At 41.5% G+C, this 23,063-nt stretch overlaps 1 pseudogene; it reads right to left on the reverse strand.

Annotated features, from left to right (window-relative positions):
* Positions 1 to 11,205: 11,205 nt before the first annotated feature.
* Positions 11,206 to 13,036, reverse strand: LOC133884033 (probable xylan O-acetyltransferase 9; annotated as a pseudogene).
* Between the last annotated feature and the right edge of the window lie 10,027 nt (positions 13,037 to 23,063).

Genomic DNA, 23,063 nt, shown 5'->3' on the forward strand with positions numbered 1-23,063 from the left:
TTATAATGATATCTACGAAGTAATTTTTATAATAAATTTACTAGTATAATATTTGTGTGACAACTCTCAATATACATATATATATATATATACATATATGTGTATATATATATATGTATATATGTGTATACATATATATACATATATGTATACACATATGTGTACATATATGTATACACATATGTGTATATATATATATATATATATATATATATGTGTCACACAAATATTATACTAGTAAATTTATTATAAAAATTACTTCGTAGATATCATTATAATTTTACAAACATCTATTTAGAGAAAGTATTTGTCGAAGATATATATACATATATATATATATGTATACATATATGTGTATATATATGTATACATATATGTGTGTATATATATACATATATGTGTATATATATATATACATATATATATACATATATATATACATATATATATATATTGGTTGTCAAAGTCTTGAATTTTTGATTTTGCATATTCTAAAACTACATATATTTGAAAATTGGTTATTCCATGCCTCGACAAGGGTTACGGTGGGCAACGGAAGAAAGGCTTTGTTCTGGTTTTCATCTTGGTTAGAGGGGCAAGCCCCTAGAAATATTGCACCGGCATTATTCGACAAACCAAAAAGGAAAAACTTTTCTGTGTTTAAGGTCTTGACAAACCAAGTCTGGATTACAAACCTTGGTCATCTTACAACAACGGAGGAGCTCCATCAATTTGTGCTTCTGTGGGGAAAACTTCAGAATGTCGTGCTCGACCCCGAAGTGCAAGACGCAATCTCTTGGAGGTGGACAGTCGACGGTGAATACACAGCACAAAGCGCCTACAAAATCCAGTTTGAAGGTAGCAGAAGGAAGCCGGTGATGATGCAAATTTGGAAGGCAAAATCGGAGCCCAAATGCAAAGTTTTCGCGTGGCTACTCCTGCATCAAAAAGTTCTAACAGCAAACAACCTGGCAAAGAGGGGATGGCCCCATGATCCAATATGTAAGCTTTGCCGAATTGAAAATGAGACTCCGCAGCATCTCTGCAAAGATTGCCCGTATACTCAAGAGGTGTGGAAGATGATCACCTCGTGGTTGAACCTTCAAGATTTTTCGGACATGTATGAGCATTTATCAATCAACAGATGGTGGCAATTAGTTCGTAGGAAGGTGGCACGAGCTCACCGTACGTTATTCGACGGCGTTGTCATCTTTTTTTGGTGGAATATTTGGAAGGAAAGCAATCGGAGAACCTTTGAAAATAAGCAGCTTTCGGTGACAGACGTGGCGTTCAGGCTCAAGGAACAAATTGATCAACATCGGATAGCTCTCGCCTCTTCCTCTTAGTGTAGGTGGTTATTTGTGCTTCCTTTAAAGGCGCTCGGTCGTGGATGAGCGGTTTCGCTGTTTGAAGCGTTCCTTGCCCCCCTTCTAGCTGTGTGTGTGGGGGGGGGGGGGGGGGGGCGAGTGTGGATCTCTCTGGCTTTGTTTGTTTCTTCCATGCCGTGTGTGTTGTCCTGAGACCTCTTTATTCCTTTTGGATTTTTTCCTTCCTAATATATGATCGGCAAGCCTATTGCCGTTCCTTTTCGAAAAAAAAATATATTTGAAAATTGATGTACTGCACTTTATACCAAACCAGAACTCGTTTCTCGATCTGTGAATTGGAATTATTGTCTTTGATCACTTGATTGAACGTAGACAGCTCTGATCGACCTCTGGATGCATGCTAGACTACTACCCAGTACCCATATTGGCATTTGCGAAGAACTCTGTTGATTAACTTTTGAGAAAAACCATGCGTTATGTTTCCTTGATGCAAGTGACGACAAGCCTTACACCTACCCGGCGGGTATTACTCTAGGATTTTCTAGAATTTTGTTCAAATTTGAACTTCTAACCTACCCGGCGGGTATTATTCTAGGATTTTTTAGAATATTGTTCAAATTGAGCTTCTAGCAGGGTGGCCCATGCAGCTGTGCGGCTAGTATCATCTACTATGCATGTGCCGCTGTATTATCTTAGTTTTATAAAAAAATAGGTTTTAACTTATCATCGCTCTGCCACTAAGTATGCTTGCTCCTTAAAAAAGTATTATTTTAATCTAGACTTACCATAACAACATTTTTATATGTTAAGCTACTAACTTCATTAAATAGATTTTGCTCTGCAGGCAATTTATTCTTATATTTTTTGCAATTCCAATCAAATAACTTTTCTTTGGGTTGTGAGGTCACGCTCCACTAACTACGTGGTCTGCAGGTCGCATCTTTCCGTGTCATTTTACTAATGCTGTGACCTTTAGCTACAGTCCAAGACCAGTGCCACATAGCACTTTATTGTCCTGCTCTACGATTCATCGACGTTTCTTTTTGTTGCCAGACATTGTGGTTCCACTACAGTGATCTACGGGCTATATCTTACTCTACAACCTGGTTAATACATTGACATCGAGTTATAAGATCCAAGTTCGATGCAACTGCGTCTATATTTTCTCAACCGAGGATGTCGATGGTTGTATGGGTCAACATCACTAATCTTTTGTGACATCCTTAGTGTCAACGCCCTCCACCCTACACCGCAACCATCTTCTTCCACTGCTGCAGAGCAGGAAACAACACTGACCAATCAAACGCTAGCCTGTCTATGTCGTCAAGGAGGGAGAGACAACATGTTACATTATTATATGAGCGTGCGTTTGTCTCTTCCATGATCTAAATGAATCGTCCATACACTTGTATCGGGATGAATACATCGGTCATCCTGTTGTATCGGATTTTATCTTTTTTTACATCTCTCGTATTGAGCTATGTTTCTATTTTCATACATGCATATATTACATGAAAAGATCATTTGGTTGTAACTTTAATCTCTTAAATGCATGCAGGGTGCAACAAAATTATACATTAATAAAATTATGTTGTCTTTTTTTTGTCAGCACTTGACTTTATTTTTTAATAATGGCAGAGATGGGTAATAGAGAAGCAGATATATGAGTATTTTTGGCTATTTTTTTTTTGTAATGGCAGTGGTGTGGAATTTATAAACATGTATGGGACAGTTTGATTTTTTTTACTCTGATTAACATGGTACTTTTTTAGATCTTGAGAGTGATGGAGGGGACTTCTATTGTTGACTAATTAGTAAGATATTGGCCAATTAGTAAGATAATACTTCCTCCAGTTCGAATTAAGTGTCATTTTAGATATCAACACAGTCCCTAAAATATAAATTTGATTACTACTTTTTGTTATAATATATTGATAAAATATAGCAAAAGTACATTAGAAAGTACTTTTCAAGGCAAATCTAACTGTGTTTTTTTCAAGTATCTAAACTCAATACATAAAAAGTAATTTATACCTAAGGTTTGAAACAATTAACTGCACACAACCTAAAATGACATTTGTTTTGAATCAGAGGGAGTAGATAGATATCCAAAGAATTTAAAGAATCCTGATCCCCATTTAAAATAGACATTTATTATTTTCTAAGGAGTTGAAATATTGCTTGCGTATGAATACATACAAGCAAGTTGTAGACTTGTAGCAAAGATGATGTGATGGATCAATCTTTTGAAAAAAATATCACTAAGCACATAAGTGATAGATGATAATCGTTATGGATGAATCTGAACGTGCTACTAATGACTAGTCATAAGTGACGAGCTTGTCATACCAAAGGTTGTACTAGGTGCTACAAACCTAACTAGCAAGTAATAAAAAAGCCTTGGCATGACATAAGTAACGGGCAATAATCTTGATCCGTCACTTATGACTTATTCTTAATGAACTATTTTTGAGTTTTTTAGATAACAAAGTCAAAAAAAAAAAAATTCACCCAAGCTATCTCACACAGAGGTCATCACCACTCACCAGATATCACATGTGTTCTGAAGGAAGCATCATATTTTATCCTTGTTGCCAAGGGTCATCATGACTATTTTTGAATTGTTAATTACTAAATTGTTTGATACTGAATTCAGTGAATTGTTGATTTATATATAAGTTTTATGAATTTCAGAATATCTCATGCCAATGATCGCAATTTGTTAGATGACACAGAGTACATTCGGCAAAACAAACATAACTTTTACATACGAACTCTGATTACAACATTTTTTTAACTCTACAGATAGTTATAGGAAAAGTTACATCCGTTTCTCTCCCACTTTACTGGGTTCGGTGAATTTTTCGATAAAAACGGCTTGGAAGATTGAGTTCTTGCCCCCTAAACTTTTTGTATCATTTTTGGAATGTGCGTTTGTGTTCATAGCCGTCACCTCTTACATCAAAATTAGGCAAAAATGTATAATGGTTCCTATTCTAATACTGTTGAGGTAATAAAAGATAAGAGGAAAATAAAAGAAAAATAAAAAATATTTCTGTCTACTACACCGTTATACCTTACACCGGTTATAAGTTTAGTGTTAATATTTGTGCTTTTATACATAAACATTTAGCTATAGTATGGTTGTAACATTTCTGTATAATATCTTTTTAGATCTATACAATACTGTTAGTTTTTAGTTAGGTAAATTAAGTAAGAAAAGATAGTACTTTATCAACTTTAATAACAGAGCTGAGTTATTATTGACAGATCATAACCGTAACTTATAACTTGTCATCAGTAACAAGATTAGCCTAGGGATACCTGTCACTGATGACTAACATAAAACGATTCATCACTAATAAGTTGGTCATTAGTGACTGATCATAATTTGACCCATCACTAATATCATAAGTGACATGTAACTTTATAACCCGTCGCTAATGACTGGTCATAAGTGACGGGTCATAATCTGATTCTGACCAGAGGCTATATAAGTAACAAGTAATAAGACCCATCACTTATGACTCTTAAATGATAGGACCACCATTTATGTAATATCTATTTTATTTCTTTTCCATGTAGTGTATCAAGAAGATGTAGAATCAAATCTTGATGATAAATCGATAAATGGGCCCAAAACCTTTTAACGAAGAGGGTGCCACTCTCGACATATATTGAAAGTCACCGGTCTAGGAGGGGAGGGAAAACCAAAAGGTTCAAGTGCCGGTTCAGCAAACAAACACAGGAAGGTCCCGAGACTAATGAAGAACGGTTCTGATCAGGTGACTGAAAGAAGTTCCAGTCACTTCCCAAAGCATTAACAGCTGCAGCATGGACATGCAGCAACCAATCGCAAATCATCAGCATCTAACGGAGGAGAGCGTCGATTGAAAATCACAAAAAAATTCTGACGACTGAAAATTAGTGTTTTAGCTGAAACTGCTACCAGCCAATAGATAACTAACAGGAAAGACTAGCAAACAGCCTAAAAATTGTAGGTACAAGCGTACAACATGAATCATCACTGTTGCGGTTGATCGATTTTTTGACAGCAACTGCTCTCGGCAGTTGCCCTTTGCTGCCCGTTGGGAGGGGATGTCTTCCGAGCACTCTTTCTCCATGTATATAAACACAGGTGAATCAATGGAAAATACAACAAACTCGTTCTTCTATCTACTGTTCATTCAAGTTATAACATGTTATCACACACTCTCGCTCTACTGAGTCTCATTGGCCATGCCAGAACAAGCATAGAAAGGAAGCACGGAGGAAATACCAACAGCGCTAGCACATGGTAAGAATCGATGGAGCCCTCACCTTCGACAACTGGAGATGTTCTTCGCTGCCTGATGGTTTTGGAGGCAGTGATCATCTGTCTCATTCGTCCCCCATCGCTGGTTTGTCATGCTCGTTATTGCCAGCACACTCAACACCATTGCCATGGTTGTGCCAGCCATGCACGTCTTCTCGGGCACGACGGACAACCTGAGTTGTACGGCCTCACCTGTATCTTCCACGCTGCACTCTGTGCAGCTTTGCGGCCAGCCTAATGGGTTGTGCCTCCACCGCCGATGGCGCTTGTCCCCTCGGCTGCTCCTTTGGACTCCAACATCGTTGGTGCACCATTCGTGGCGATGCTGCTCTCGGTGCTGTGCTGCCCAATCCATGGGTTTGCCTACTGCTTGGTGCACGGCCTGATGGTGCAGCAGGCACACGACAATGCTGTCACTCCAAGGACGCCTTTGGTGTATGTGGCTGCGCCCCCCTCGCCAACGCTCGCGGCTAGATCCCATTCACCGACACATGTGGTTGCGCCTCCCTCGCTAGTGCCCGTGGCCACGCCATCCTTGTCGGAGATTCTCACGGTCATGGTCTCAACAACCACAGCATATACCCCACCTTCATCGTACTGCTGGCTTCACCGTACCGCCGCCGCTGCGGCGAATTGAAGGCCCAAACTTCACTACCCGTGGAACCCCACTGGGCTTGGACTCCCTAACGGTGTTCTCCTCGAAATTCGTAGCATTGAAGCTGTGGTGGCACCGCTCGCCTCCCATGTGAAGTTCGTCGGCGACCAACCCTAGGCTAGCTTTGGCCTCGGGAGCTAGGGAGGAGGGGTGGTGGTGGTGGTTCACGCCGAACCAAAGACATGGCATCTAGCAGTGCTGCCTTTTTGCACTGGCGCACATGAGCGACAGAGGGGTGGAGCATGGCGAACCCTAGTCAGCCTCCCTGCACCCTTTTATATGACCATCGCCTCTGTGGGCTAGACACCAGGCCAAAGCTCTGCATGCTATGCTACCACTGCAGGCCACACCAACGTCGTGCTAGCCAGCAGGCCGCATAGTTCATTGGGTCGTGCCAACATTGTGCTGGTCCGTAGGTCGCACCAACTGTTGCGTTGGCTAGGCCACGCTTTCATAGTCGGCTATGAGGGCTGCGCCTTAGCGGCAGGCTGCCACCTCCTGTGGGCTACGCCAAGCTAAGCCAGATGGGCCAGATGAGGCTAGATCTACAATGTGTCGTGCCAAGCCAAAAGGCCCAATTGGCCGAAATCAAATATGATAGTGCATCTTTGCACATAAACCCTTTGAGTTTTCTATTTTTATGTGCTTCCTTTGTCAATATAATCTCTATTATATTGTAATTTATGCATTTTAATCCTCATACTTCAAATAGTTACATAATATTGTGTATTAGTGTATTTTAATCGTATTACATGTAATATGTTCAATACATTGTTGTTTGAATACACTCTTATTTATTCCGTGGAACCTCTTATTACCTCTTTTTGGAATAATTGTTTCTATCTTTATTTATTTGAGCATAAGCTTAAATAATTTTAAAAAAATCATAAAAATGCTATTTACTTGATGATTACCTTTTCCATAATGTTGGACTAGCAAAAGGTATGGGAGACTTTGACATCAGCTGCGACTGTAGCATTGTCTGTCTTAATTGGAAGGAGCCTATGTCAATAACAGCGAGTTATCTCGCCCAGAGTCCATATGTTGGTAGTAACTACTGTTACCTATTCTACCAGAAATAGAGTCTAATATTATAGCATTGATTCATCACATGTACTATATCAAAGTCTACATCACTTGTCCTTTTGGACATTTCACATTTTTATATAGCAATTACAACATTTGCTATTAATTTACTAGAGAGTAAATTAATATATGTCATTTTCATGTAGGACATGACTAAACTTCACAAGAAGGATTTTCCAGAACTTGCTATGGATGGTAGCAATTACTTGACTTGGGCACAAGATGTCAAATTCAATTTATCCACCCAGATGATTCATGCCACCATAACTCCATAGATGGAGAATGCACCTCAAATACCTACGCATTCTAAATATGCTACTTTGGTTTTAGCGTCATCACCTCCATGTTGACCTAAAAAATGAGTATATATTATGGAGGAAGATCTGCTAGCTCTTTGGACCTCCCTCAAAGAGCATTATGAGTAACAGAAATCTGTCATTTTACTAGAAGCTCAATACAAATGGTCTCTCCTTTGCTTTCAGGACTTCAAGTCCGTAGCAGATTACAACTCTCAAGTTCACAAAATCCGCTCAAAGTTAGAATTCTATGGTCAAACAGTATCAAATGATGACATGACTAAAAATATTTTATGCACTTTCCATTCGTCATTGCAGGTATTTCAACAGCAGTATCATCAGTACAAATACACTAAGTATTTTGAGTTAATTTATACATTGCTTCAAGTAGAGAAACATGACGAACTTCTTATGTAAAATCATCATAACCACCCAACGGGTACTACTCCACTTCCTAAAGTACATGCTAACACTCAGAATACTAATAAATTTCATGGTCGTAAATGGAACAACAGGAAGGCTAAAGGAAAGTGGAAGTCTTCTAACATGCAAAAAAGGCATGGCGTTGCCAAATGCAAAGGTCAATTCAAGAATAATACCAAAGAAAACTCTCAAGCTTGTTGGCATTGTGGATGTAACAATCACCATACAAGCATATGTAGGATTCCTAGGCACGTGGTGGATTTATATCTCAACTCTATTAGGAAAGGCAAGCAAGTTCGTGGAGACAAATTTGAAGCATAGTTCAATGAATAATCTCCTGATGATAAGGTCACGAGATCAGAAGAAGGATGACCCCCTCAATGTGGATGATATGATCGTGGAATTTTATTCCCAAGACATATTTGGAGATCTCTCTTAAATATTCGACTCATCCTAGTTGCCATTATCCTAATATTGTTCCTATTAAGAGTTGTATGTTATATTGTTTGTACCAAATATGTACCTCTGACATGTATTAAATAATATCAGCACTCTATTCTATATATGAGTTCAACTCCTACTGAATTTTCTCCTTATATATATTAGTGCACACTAATATTAGTGCTGAGATATCAGAACAACCTAACTCCATGGTAATGAGACATTTTGAGGAGTTAGAAGAAGTCGATGAAATTTCCACAAACTATATTGATTCAAGAGAATCTTATAACCTTAATACTATAGTTATCGACATATTTTTCTCATCAAATATTGCCAAAAATCTCGAGTTAGATCCAGAATCTAAGACCATGGCAGAGTGCCTCAAGTGCTCAAATTGCATCAAATGGAAGGAGGCTATTAAGGCATAATTGAGCTCGCTTGCTAAAGGAGGGGTATTTATATTAGTAATACCTACTCCTCTAAATGTTTTCCCCATTGGATCAAAATGGGTTTTCCTTCAGAAAAGAAATGAAAAAAATAATGTGGTGAGATACAAAGCGAAGCTTGTAGCACAAGGGTTCATGCAAAGACCTGGTATCAATTATGATGAAACCTATTTTTCTGTTATGAGTGGAATAATATTATGATATTTAATGTCATTGGCGGTACCAATGAACTTATCCATGCAATTAATGGATGTTGTGACCACTTACCTATATGAGTCACTTGATTCGGACATATGCATAAAAGTCCCTAAAGGGCTTAAAATTCTGAATCCAAAAGCAAATTGCAACATGTTTTGTAAACTTGTCTATGGCTTGAAACAATCGGGTAGAATATGGTACAACAGACTAAGTGAGTTCCTTCTTCAAAAAAGTTACTCTAACAACAATGATTGTCCCGGTGTGTTTGTCAAGAAATCCCTCACTAGATTCTGTATCATCACAGTTTATGTTGGCGACCTCAATATTATTGAAACCACACAAGATATAAACGAAGCCATAAATCATCTAAAGACGGAGTTTGAGATGAAGGATTTGGACAAGACCAAATTCTGCTTAGGTTTGCAACTTAAGCATCTAGCATTAGGGATATGAGTTCACCAATCCGCATACATTGAAAAGATATTGCATAAGTTTAATATGATAACTCATATCCATCGAAAACCCCTATGGTGGTTCAAAAGATCAATTCTGATCTAGGGAAGAAGGTGAAGAATTATTAGGGTCCAATGTCCCATATCTAAGTATAATAGGAGCTCTAATATACCTCGCAAATTGCATAAGACCTGATATTGCGTTTGCAGTCAATCTTTTGGCTAGATATAGTGCTGCTCCGACCAACAAACATTTGGTTGGTGCAAAACAGATCCTCAGGTATCTAAATGGTACTAGAGATCTTAGTTTATTCTATTAGAAAAACTAAGATATATATGACCCTAATAGGTTATACCGATGCTGGCTATCTATCTGATCCTAATAATGGTTGTATTGCTTTCTCATGGAAATCATCAAAGCAAACTCTTGTTGCTATTTCCATCAATTATTCTAAAATAATAGCTCTATATGAAGCCTCTTCTGAATGTGTATGACTTTGCAAAATGATTAACCATATTCAAAGATTATGTGAAATTGGTTCATCAGAATCTCCCATCATTATATATAAAGATAATGTTGCTTGTATTGTCCAAATACAAATAGATTATATAAAGAGTAATATTACAAAGCATATTTCTCCTAAGTTATTTTTCCCACATGAGCTACAAAAGAGTGGAGAAATAATTATCTTGCAAATGAAGTCATGTGAAAATCCAACAGATTTATTCACTAAGACATTATCTACTTCAATATTCCAGGAATATATTCGTGGAACTGGCATGCAAAGGTTTCGAGAGTTGCAGTTCAGGGAGAGTCAATCCCTAATTTATAACCTAGTTATGATCATTAGGTTATGCATATTGCACTCTTTTTCCTTTAATGATTTTTACTCTCAACTTTTCTCATATAAGGTTTTTAACGAGGCAATATCAATACAAGCATATATGTCATATCATTTTCTCCTAAGTTTTTTCCCACTAGATTTTTAAAGAGTTTTTCAATGGTATATTACAATCACAATTCTTCTCATATTTGCCCACAGGGTTTTGGAGGAATTGCTCTTTGATCAATATACAGATAACAAATCGATCAAAGGGAGTGTTGCGGTAGCAGCTGCTCTCGGCAATTGCCTTGCCGCCCTTGGGGAGGGGATGTCACCCCAACGGCCACCATTTCTCCATGCATATAAACACAAGTGAACCAATGGAAAATACAAGGAACTCGTTCTTCTGTCTATTGTTCATTTGAGTTCTAACAATAACATTGTGAAATCGGTGGGACCACAAACTCTTGATTCTAATAATATCTTCATGAACAATACTACGAATATTTGCTTAGAGTATGTTTGTTGTTGTCATGCTGCGCTCGATGTGGAATCAGTTAGTAAGAGGAATATTTGTCAACCCTAGTGGGATTTTTGCTATTATAGACATAAAAAGATACTTCTAACTAATAATTGCAATTTGTGCTCTTCTTGTTTCTCTTGTCTCTGCAGATCGCTTGCATGCACCTCACCATGCCAAACTCCGATCATGGATACTTACTTACAGCATCCCAACGACGGCTAAGGGTAGAAGAGCTTGGTGTAGAGGAGCTCATTCCAAGTGTCCTGGAGGCCCGGGAGGCACCAGTGCACGCAGTCGGTGTAGGTCCTGGAGTCCGTCAGCTGCTCCGCCGTCGGCGGGCTCCACTGCTTCTTGTAGACGGAGGTATGCGCGTCCTTGCTGTACATGGACAGCTGCGTGATGTTGAGGAACGCGCGGCACGTCGGCGCCGTCCAGGATCTCCTGGATCACCCGCATCACGCTCTGCCGGCTGTCCGAGCCCCAGTTCCCGGCGTCCTCGATCATCGCCGTCTCGTTGTACGTAGCAGTTGCCCCACGGCGCGTCGCCCCAGTCCTGGCTCCTGCAAACATGTACGCACGCCATGCATGGTTACTCGTGTACAGGTTCCGGCTTCCGGTCGGCCTGTCACGCTGCGAACACCTGGTATGGTGCAGGGATCCTGCCCGGCTATGCTTGTGGGCTGAAGTGATAAGAATATGCTCTTACTTCCCGTGGGTGGGGGACATGCTGGTGAAGAAGACCCTGTTGGTGTTAATGTCCATGTTGTCCCTGACCCACTGCAGCATGTCCCGGAACGCCATGCCGTACGCCTCCTCCGTCGACACCCACACCATCCTCCTTCTCCTCGTCCTCGAACAGGCGACAACGCTTGCGGAAAGCGATGCCATTCACCCACTCCCACCGAATCCATTGCAAATGTACGTGCACACAGAATAATTCAGTCGAGGTAGTAACAATGTCGCGTACAGGATCCTGAAGCAGAGGCCGGTGCACCACCAGAGGTAGGTGTTGAAGATGACGACGTCGGCGCCCTTCCAGTGCTGGCCGTGGTGGTTGATGGAGCCGCGGCGCACCATGCGGTCGGAGATCCTGATCCGGTGCACGGTGGCGTTGTCCGAGTTGGACTGCAGCAGGAACGGCGCCCAGTAGAACTCCACCGTCTCGTTGCAATCCTAGAAACAACGAATGATTAGTTAGCAATATTGATTAATAGGACTAACATTAAATAAAATGCGTTGATCAGTAGTCCACCACCTTTGCTGCGAAGACGGTGTGCTGCTGGTCCGGCGACATGTGGAACGACCTGGCGGCGGCGTCAGGGATGACGGACTGGAGGAGGCACACCATGGACGTGAACTGCCTGCGGCTCAGCTAGTCGCCCACGAACAACATCCGCTTGTTGCGCAGCATCTCCAGCATCCGATTGGCGTCGAACGCCTGCAGGGTGCAGTCGTGCGGCTGCCAGCGCCAGCGCTGGTACCCCGTGTCCGCCGCCCCCCCCCCACCCCCCAGCGCCTGGCAGGTGACTTGCGGCGGGATGTAGGGGCAGTCCGCCTCCCGGTACCGCGGGTGCGCCACCTCGTCACGCACGCAGCTCCCGGAGAACACGTCACACTCCTCGTCCTCGTCGTCGTCGTTGAGCGCGAACGCCAGCCTCCCCTGCCACTTCTTCCTCTTCTTCTCCTGGGCCACCTCTAGCTATGTCTCACCACAATTCAGCTCTGTTAGTTGCAACTCCTAACCGGCGATTACCGGATGAAAGCCGGTACGGTGCACCGGCGGAAACTGGCCCGACACTGAAAGTTCTGATGCTTACCGGGTGGTGGCGCTGCCGGTTGATCACGCTCAAAATTATTGTTGTTGATGATGAGGCGTGATGCTTCTTGGGCTTGCCGGTCGAGGAGCTCCTTTGAGGTCCTTGCCGTAAAGGAAGGAGAAGAAGAGGAGGAAAGGAAGAGCACCAGCGCCAGGAGCAATGGAGAAAAGCACGCCTTCTTTGCCATCGACGAGCATAAGGTGGCCGTCGAGGAGTGTTGTGGCGCCGTCATCCTTGGTCAGTGATCTCTTTGCTTGCAAGTTTGAGTATGGCGTTGGTGGCGACGATTATAGTGGGATCATATAGGCTGGATTGGGTTAGTTGCCAACATGGAGTTCTCAAGGGTTGTGCTGCCACTGTCCGAAGAGATTTTGTAAACTGTTTCTGCAGGGACTGTCAAATAGGCTATTTGGCTGCCAGCTTGCAGCATAGGAGAGGGATTGGTTATGGAAACTCAAAAGTGAAAAATTAGTTGACTCTGCTCGAAGAATGGAAATTTTTATAGACATGCTTGCACGGTGGGGATCAAATCAAGGATGTTGACCCGTTTCATCAGTGACCCAGCTGAATCTGTACATTATATGTAGCTTCCATGCATGCTACACAGTGTGACATGTTTAGGAAATTAGGAAACAGTAGTTCAATCCGATTTTCATGTAGCACAATGATTCAAAAGTAAGCAAGAAGCTAATGCAGGTATCTGGGAGGACAAAGTTCTATTTTGCAAGAATTAATTGCTCTAAGAAAAAGAAAAGAGTAAATTCTACAAAACTATAACTATTTACACCTGACTATAAAAAAACTACAACTTTTCAGAACCGGTTAGATGCAAACTGTTGTAGTTTTGTGAAATTTACTCAAAAGAAAACGAACTAATTTTTAGATATATTTGTACTTCACAAACATGAGATGTAATGGAATTCATCCCGTGGATCTGTCCAACTGACACTTCACCAATGCACGTTGCTTACGAGAGGCTTAGAGGCAATGAGTGACTGATTGTTCATTTACTGGAGTTACTGGTTGCAGTATTGTTCTTCAAGGAATAGTGAAACACCTAACTGCATTGTGAGAAGGAACTCCATTGTATGATCAGCAGCTAGCTGAGGATTATTATGCAAATTACCTACCATGAGTTTGTAAAAGGTCAGAAATGATCGCATAGCTTTATTACCTTCGTTCTTTCTGTCTTTCCTTTCTGTTGGTACACTGTACTGACGAGAGATGAGTAAAGTAATCGTCACTTCATTTTCTTGTCATTTGGTCCAACCAAGAATTGTTATTCAACACATTAGATCGGTACTGAAAAAGTCAGAATTGATCAGATAGCCATTTTCACTTCTTTCATTCGGCCTTTCCTGTCTTTCTTATATGCAAATACGAATTACAGTGATGAAGTAATTGCCACTCCACTTTCTAGCAAAATAGAAAAGAGAATTCTTGGCCTGTGATATTTTATTACTTGGTCCTGCAGATCCTATCTGGTGGTGTAATTCTGCAATTATAAGTTATGATATCACTGGATACATATTTAATTTGGGTTCAGCAAGTAGATGCCACTGGAGCAAAAAGTTCAGGAAGCGACAACTGTTCATTTGTTGTTACTTTTTCCGTCGGATGTAAGGCAAAAAGAAAAGGTAATCCCAAGTTCTCTGTGGCATAAGTTTGACAATGTGATGCTCCAACCCAAAAGAACAGAGACAAGAAAAGAACTATATTGTAATTTTAAAGAAAAAATAAACATGACTGCTAGCAAATAAAGGTGAAAAAAAATATTGCGTTTCACACAGGATTTAGAGCAGAGACTCTAATGGATGCATTATCATGTTGCATGCTCGTCTCAAATTAACTGCTTGATTGCACGTACGTAGAATTAGTTTTAATCTTATCTATTGTACTAGAATATTACCACTACTTCAACAACTTTGATTTGTGAGACACACTAGATTAGGTAACTGGTCCAGCTTCGCCAAAATTCGAGATGGGATATTCAGAACTTTTTGCAGGTGAAAATAAAAAACCTAGGAGCATATGTGATATGGGATATCTGGAAGACATGATCGTCTCAACAAACAATCTGCGACATGGGCCACCTTTTGATAGATGGCAAACCGGGCGTTAGGTTGCTTTCGATCGAGTCATGTATATATCGCCTTCAGCTTTATTCACGGTCTATAAACAGCTTGCTCAACCAACAAACAACTTCGCCCTGAAAATATTTGATGGATTGATACAGCCTAGAAGGGATTGTCAAAAAAGGGGGATGTGTTGCGTGTAAAATTTTCTTGTTTTGACAAGAAACATTTTCACGCGTCTGCAACTCGTATGGCAACTTTTCCTCGTTCCAATAGAAACTAGTGGGTGGTCTACGTAATTGCGAAGCTAATATCATCCAATTTTATATGTACCATTGCCCCTATTGAGGATTTGTTTTTAATAATGTGTTTAGAAATAACGGAGTTATCTTCGTGGATCAAAGATCAAACATGAAGTGATGCATACGTGATGTATATAGGTTTAGGTCTTCGGTTAGAGTAATATCCTATATCATGTGTGAATGATTATGTGTATGTATTCACTCGAATACAGACAGTGTGGCTAATCTATTACAAGGATTAGATCGGATCTAGTCTAATTTAAAGCTAAAGTCACCGAGTTTCTCCTGTGCTAAGGACTTGATGCCTACCTCCAGGAGCTGGGAGAAAGAGAGAGTTCTCCCTTTTTCGGGGTCTAGGTTCCTACCTTATATAAGAGTGATATACTGCTTCTGATCCAGTCGTAGTCGATAGAGAGTCTTTTTTTTTCTTATTGTTCAAGTAGATAGATCTGTCTTGGATACTAGTCTTCTCGAGTTGGGTAAACAATCGAGACATTTCTAGTATACACCTTCTAGATTTTGGCGTATCAGGTACCACGGATTCGGTTTTATAATATCCGAAGTTGTTAAGTATGCACACGGTATACCCAGTCTGTATATGGTATACTCCTTATACGTATATACTCTATAGTTAGATATTCAACAGTAGCCCCCTAACTCTACTCAGCAGGGAGGATTTCTACAAGCATTGTAGTTATCGAGAGAATCAAATAAGAAGAGGCTCTATTCCGATTATTGAGTAGAAACACTTTTGGATCGAGCGCCTTGTAGTTATCCGCACTCGAGACTCAATAAAAGGCAAGTAATATCGACTTCTCGACATCCATCTCTGAGTAGAGTTAAAAAACCTTCCCAACTTTGAAACAATGGGTATAAGCGTATTAAATGCATCAAATGGGCGTGCAGAGATTCGCAAGGCGCCATCATCCCTCTTTTCATGCCGATCAAAGTGCCATAATTTTTTTCCGAAGCGGAAACAATTTCCGAGTCTCATCTTGAGGCAAGGCCTATTTAATTATCTGAGGGGAGAACTTGACCGTCATTGTCTTAGCCTCATTGCCTCCTCTGCAGTCTTGCCCTTCGAATTCATCCACCATTGTTTGCATTCTACTCAAAGACTTCATCTTTCACTTTGGATATTATGGCGGAAACTCCCGATTAGGCGACTTTGCCTTTGGGGGTGCTCGATACTATCTCCAACAAACTACGGCATCTAGAAGATTTTTCCTTCTTTCGTTGTGTCTGCACCTCATGTTGTGAAGTGCATAGGATGACGTAATTTCTCCTTGGATCCTAAAAGGACCGTTCGTGCACGAGGATGGCTTGGTGGAGGTCCATCGCCTAAGAAATGAAGCAGTTTCGACCTTCATTTTCGAGGTTTAGTCAACGACAACTAGGAGATGATTGGGGCCTCGAACATGCTCTTGTTCGTCATTGAGCGAGGGTGTCAGATCAAAGGTAGGGTAATTAACCTAGTGATCGGATGATTCTTTAATCTCCCATCACTTTCCTATGATGCATTCTGGGCAAACCTGGTGGCGTTTGCAGTGCAAAAGGATGGGAAATTATTCATCATCATTGTTCCGAGGGTGCTGTGCTTTAATTTTTAGATGATGATGGGAGTGCACGTTTATCTTATCAATGGACTACCATGGTGGTTTTAGATCTCTAGTGGCACGTTTTGGTGGTATTTTGGATTTTCTGGATGGAGTGGCCTCGAAAGATCTATTGGGAGCTATGACGACATTGGAACAATCGATCTCTAAGTTTGAGATCTGGCAACTTGGTTTGAGTGGTTCTCGACTGCTCTAGGTCGAGTCTCGTGTGTTTTTCCTGAAGGTTGATGAGCAAATTGATGATCCAGACGAGCACAATGCATTGACGCCAGTTTCCCTCCATGAATTCGATGATGACATTTGGGAGCCACTAGAATGGGAGGCTGTTCCTTGGATGAAAGAAAGATCAATTCTACTGGGCATGACCTCCGAAGCCGTACCATCAGTACCCAGAGTTACCAACTCTGGTTGAATTCTTAGCTTCCGCTGAGAGAACTCAGCTTACCACCAGGACGATTATGACGTGCTTGAAGTTTCCTATCATGACGAGGTTTTCAGGACCATAAAACCCCTTGAGGGGAATTTCAAATGTCATTCTTGTAAATGGATATTACCAAACTTTTCTCCTTAATTGAATAGTAGGCTTTTTGGTACGCTTTTGTCTGATGGCTGCAATGAAACATTGCTGATATTTTGCCTATCTAACATGCTATTGTCACTATTTCCTTACCGATGAATAGAGTTAGCATGGGTATATGCAATCTTGATCTGTAGGCATGTAGACCACCTTCAAGACTTATTAATCGGATATACCATTGATATCTGAAAACTCACATAGACGAACGATTAGAAATATAGGCCCTCGAGTAATCACTTGAGACAACCATAAGAATAAAAAAAAAGACATAGTGTAAAACTAGAAACAGAAAATAATGATGGCCTTTTGCAAACTTTCACTGACTTGCATGCTTAACCAGCGTACGGACATGAACTCGATAGAGGATACACATGGGATCGACTAGAACTTTAGAACCCTTTTTAACCATTAGGTGTGAGATGTGTGACAATATCTTGTACCGTTATGCTTTATTAGGTGCAATTGTCCATCATCAACCCAACATATGTATCTACTGCCTGTTGTCCAAAGCAGTCGATGCAAAGCTAGATAAACTTTTGCAAAAGATATATACAAAATTTATGAAAACTATGGTATTATTATATAGCCCCTGATTCTATGGCCGAGGAGAAGATTACTCGATCTAAGAGTAGAAAGGAACATACCTATGTTATTGAAAGTGTATGGTGTTGTAGCCCTCGACTATCTACTCGATGACTAGATCGAGTATAGAGTAAAGCTATAGCATCAAAAGTATGCGATGTAGCCCCTGACTCTCTATTTGCTGTGATAATCAAGGCAGAGAGTAGAGCATATGCACCAAAATATACTTGATGTAGCCCCTGTCCCTTCGCTCCATGACTAAATTTGAGTAGAATTGGAGCATAATCATTGATATTGTACGATGTAGCTTCCGGCTCTCAGGTTGGTATGATAACAAAAAAAAAAAAACAGAAAGTGAAGTAAGAAACACCAAAAAAAGTATGATGTAGCTCCTAACTCTCCACTCAATAGCTGGATCAATTGGAGAGTAGAGCATAAGCATTAACTTCTGTTTCTCGACCACGTACTCGATGACTCCAGCCCCCGAGCGGGTGGTTGAGATTATGTTATGGTCATCGAGTGTATTCGAATAGCTGAGTAAGTGAGCATTAAAAACCCACTCCCGCATGTGCTCGTTTTCACCGTAGCCTTAGATAATGACCGCACACCTCTCTTTTCAGAGATTGGACAAGTCACAACATCTCAGCGACTCATCGACTTCCACCAGACTTGCCGCGCGACTGAGGCGGCCTTGCTCTCACGCCTAGCGATATCGGATCTTGATAGCTCTGTGTGTATAGCGCGGCCCATTTTTATGACTATAAATAGAGAGAAAACTGAGGCTCTTGGTTTTTCACCCCGTCTCCTTCCTTTCTCCCTACATGCCTAGTAGAACTTATAGAGCTTGAAGGCATGGCCTCCACTCCACCATTGTCTCCCAAGCCTAGTCCAGAAAGTGAAGAGATAGGATTTCTCACCCCAAGGCCCATCTCCATTGTTCCTCCGGGAGTCATCATTATTTCTTCTGACAAGGAGGAATCGATCCTAAGACCTAAGAGGAGAAAGAATAGAATGTTCGTCAGATGTCGCCCACCCTTCACCTGCTACCTCCAATGTTTCCTTGACATCGACGCCATGAAATGAGCGACATAGGAGTCGACAACACGATCCGCGTAGGAGGGAGATGAAGATGGTGGTGATCTTGATGAGATCATCGACTAGGTCGCTGACAAGGTCTTTGACGATGGAGCCCCTGACCTCCAGTTGTAGAGAAAGTGCGGTTGTCTTCTCTATTGATAACTGCCAGATCACCTTCGCACCCTACGGAGGGCCACTCGACATGGTTAGCATCGGTCAGTAGCTCTAGCAGGGTCTTTGCCTTGGCCACTCTCCCTGGCATTATGCTAGCTGACATCTGGTCTCCGCATCAGCTGCCATCCGAGGGATGAGTATAGAAGGTTCCTTGACTCGTTCAAGGGGGAGTAGGACCAGCACTATTTGCGAGAGCTAGCAAATACTTTCTGTCAACTTTGCAATAGCTACGCAAGTTAGACAGAAAAGAAAAAGTATGTAATTGAATCAAATGTAATTGACTTACCTTTAATTTACCTTTTCTACGGATGAAACCTTCGAAGTTGGTCGATAGTCCATGAGTGCTCGAGTATTTCACCGTTTGGAGTAGATATCTGCACTGATCTAGGCCAGGTAACTTCGACCACCATATATGGTGCTTCCCACTTAGGTGATAATTTATGGCACCTAGCCTGTTTCTACACCTTTTGTAGAATAAGATCCTTAGCAGTGATTTTTTTGGGCTGAATCTTTTGACTATGATACCTACGTGATGCTTGTTGATACTTAGCTGCTTGAATATATGCTCAATCATGATACTCCTCGAGTAAATTGATGTCATCCTCTCGTAACTACTCTTGCCATTCCTCCTAGTAACTTTCCACTCACGGTGATCTAAACTGCAACTCAAGCAGGAGCACTGCCTCTACTCCATAAACTAAGAAGAACGTAGTTTAACCAGTGGCCATGTTAGTCAAAGTACGAATGGCCCATAGTACTGAGGGAAGTTCTTTCACCTAGCATTTTGAGTAAACCTTTAGCCTATCTAAGACCCGAGTTTTGATACCCTGTAAGACTATACCATTGGCACATTCAACTTGACCATTACTATGTGGGTGAGCTACTGAGGTTAAACAGGTTTTGATGCCAAATTCTTCATAAAACGCAGTGAATGCCCCGCTTTGAACTGGCTACCATTATCTATAATTATCCGATATGGATACCGAATCGAGTAATTATACTCCTCATGAACTTCTCAGCCGCTTCTGCGGTTATCTTTCCCACGGGTTTAGCCTCTGTCCACTTAGTGAACATGTCGATAGCCACAGATGGAAACTTATAACCACCTTGGGAACTTGGGAAAGGTCCTAGGATATCCAAGCCCTAGACGGAGAAAGACCAAGAAAGAGGATTTGTTCACAGAGGTTGGGCTGATCGAGTGGTCTGCCTTCCAAAAAATTGGCAACTCTCACACTTTTTGACCAGCTCGAAAGCATCCTGGACGGCAGTCGGCAAATAGAATTCTTAGCGAAAAGCTTTTCTAGCCAAGATGCAGTAAGATTCATGATTATCACACACACCTTCATGGATATCGAACAATATTTTATTGCCCTCTTCCTGCATGATGCACTTCATCAAGATTTCATTACTCCCCTTTCGATAGAGCTTGACTTTTACCAAAGCGTAGAGCTTAGACCTACAAGCAATTTTCTCTACTAGTGCATCATTATTAGGGATTTCTCGACCTTCAAGATAGGCTTGGTATGGAGTCATCCAAGTCAGTTTGCATTCGAGTGGTGCAACATCCATGTCTGCAGGTTTTGCCTCAGTGACTGGACTAGACTGCTAGTTGAGTTGGGCATCATCCATTCACTGAGTGGTTAGGACAAATGGTTTGAGGAGTTTCTCAACGAAGATTCCTATGGGTACCAGAGCTCGGGAAGAAGCGAGTCTAGCAAGTTCCACATCGGAGTTGTCACTCCTCCTTATGTGCGTTACTTCTAACCCTTCAAACTTCTGCTCAAGCTTTCGCACCTCATTTAGGTAAGCTTCCATGTTGTCATCCGAGCACTGGTACTCCTTTTGTACTTGGTTTACGACTAGTTGTGACTTCCCTTCCACGAGAAGTCCCCTGATTTCAAGTGATTCAGCTATGCAGAGCCCATTTACCAGTTCCTCGAACTCTGCTACATTTTTAGAAGCTTGAAAATCAAATTAACCATTACCTTATTGTCACCGCTCACTGCTTAAATAACCATGGTATAGATTTGTAACCACTTTTTGGTGTTGATCTTGCCATCATACTTTTGGATTAGGCACACCTTGAACTTCTCAGGCCATCTCATCGACAAAAACTTGTGTATGAAAGCTTCGCAACCTCCATTGAATTATTCAAGAGGAGGTGAGGGAGGATTATCACACCTGTTCCTTTGAGTAGGGGTCACGTCGACCATCTCGTCTTGGAGATCTGCGATCATAATAACGACGGTCGTCCTCGTGGCGCTGTTCCTGGTAGTTGTCTATCACTGTACATATATCATGTCGATTGTGAGGAATGTGATTGCTCAGGTCTTCCTAGTTCCTACGCCTATGGGTAAGGCAGTTACAGTTTGGCCTACAAAGTGGTGCTCGGGCTCGATCACCTAAGCTTCCCACTTGGGATCCCTTGACTTGGGGATGCTCGTGTCCGTGGCTCCTCGTGTCGGCGTCTTGTCGGCTAGGGTGCCTAGAGTTGTTACGATTGTTTGCTCGAGTAGCTTGATCTAGGCCACATCGAGTAGGGTCCTAACCTAATTAACCATAGGGGTTAAGGGATTCATTGGATCCAACGCCAGAAGGGATATTAGAATCAGATGGGCTCCCTGGATATTAGCATCTGGAGTGCTGAAAACACTGCTATCTAGACTTGGCTATGGTCGTGATGATGCTGCTCCATGGTTGCTATTTTGAGGGAGCTCATACCTCGATGCTTGAGCCTCTGGTGATGGAGGTGTGCCCACCGAAAGTCATCGTTGAAGACCAGGAGGTACATGACCTCCTGCGGTCCGTTGACGGAGAGTTGTGTTAGGGACACCTAAGGCTCCAGCTGCAGATGTCTCTAGCGGTATATCACCGGCAACGCTGGTAATATGAGTGGAGGCTACCACTGCTGGATTCTCAGGAATTATAGTGCCATTGTTTACCATGTCATTTGGATCTACTGCCATTGGGTCAGCAGGTAGGATATCGGCTCCTTTGGCCATGAACAAGAATCGATCTATTCGACTGCTCAAGCTGGTGGTGGAATCGTCATTGCCATCCTCGTCGCTATCAGTGTCCATGCACTGGAGAACATTTGGCTCCTTGGTATCCCACTTGAGACGTCCCACCTCGCGGTATGCATCCACTGGCCTGGACTCGATAATACCGGTGTGGATCAGTTCACCTTGGTGGTTCCAGCGGAAGATCATAGTTCTGAATGTGATCTTCAATTCGACTAGGGGCGATTCGAGGGTGATCACTATTGTCACACCCAGTTTTACGGATAAAACTAAGTGCGGCTTATATATGCCCATGAATTTTAACACACATAAGGACACCGCAGGTGAAGATAATAGTACAAATACATTAACTTACAACCTTTCAACTCTTCCGTAAAGACTTAAACTAAACTACTTTATTGCCTAAATGACTGCATACTAAACGACAACAGCAGAACAAAAGCATCGGTGATCAAGCAACTCCATAGGCACCAACCGGATTACACACTCCTAGTACACCATATTATCGTTTTGGAAATCTTCAAAATCTTCCATTGAGTAGCATATGTATTGTGGAAGATAGCAAGGGTGAGCACATAGAGTACACAACAAGTGTGGTAAAGTAACAACATGCTGGCTTTCAACAAGGATAGACTAACACATGGTATATTTGTGAAAATATGAGTAAAGAAAAAGTAACATAATTGAAAAGTATTAAACAATCATTAAGTGAATGTAACTCAAACAACCCAACAACTATCATCCGAGGCTAACCACCATAGCCATCTAGTACTCTTTGTACTGTAACCAAAACCATAACCACACCTAACTAATCATAACCATAACCAACTAATCAT

Source organism: Phragmites australis, chromosome 11 (genome assembly GCF_958298935.1).
Source record: "Phragmites australis chromosome 11, lpPhrAust1.1, whole genome shotgun sequence".
Lineage (NCBI taxonomy): Eukaryota > Viridiplantae > Streptophyta > Magnoliopsida > Poales > Poaceae > Phragmites > Phragmites australis.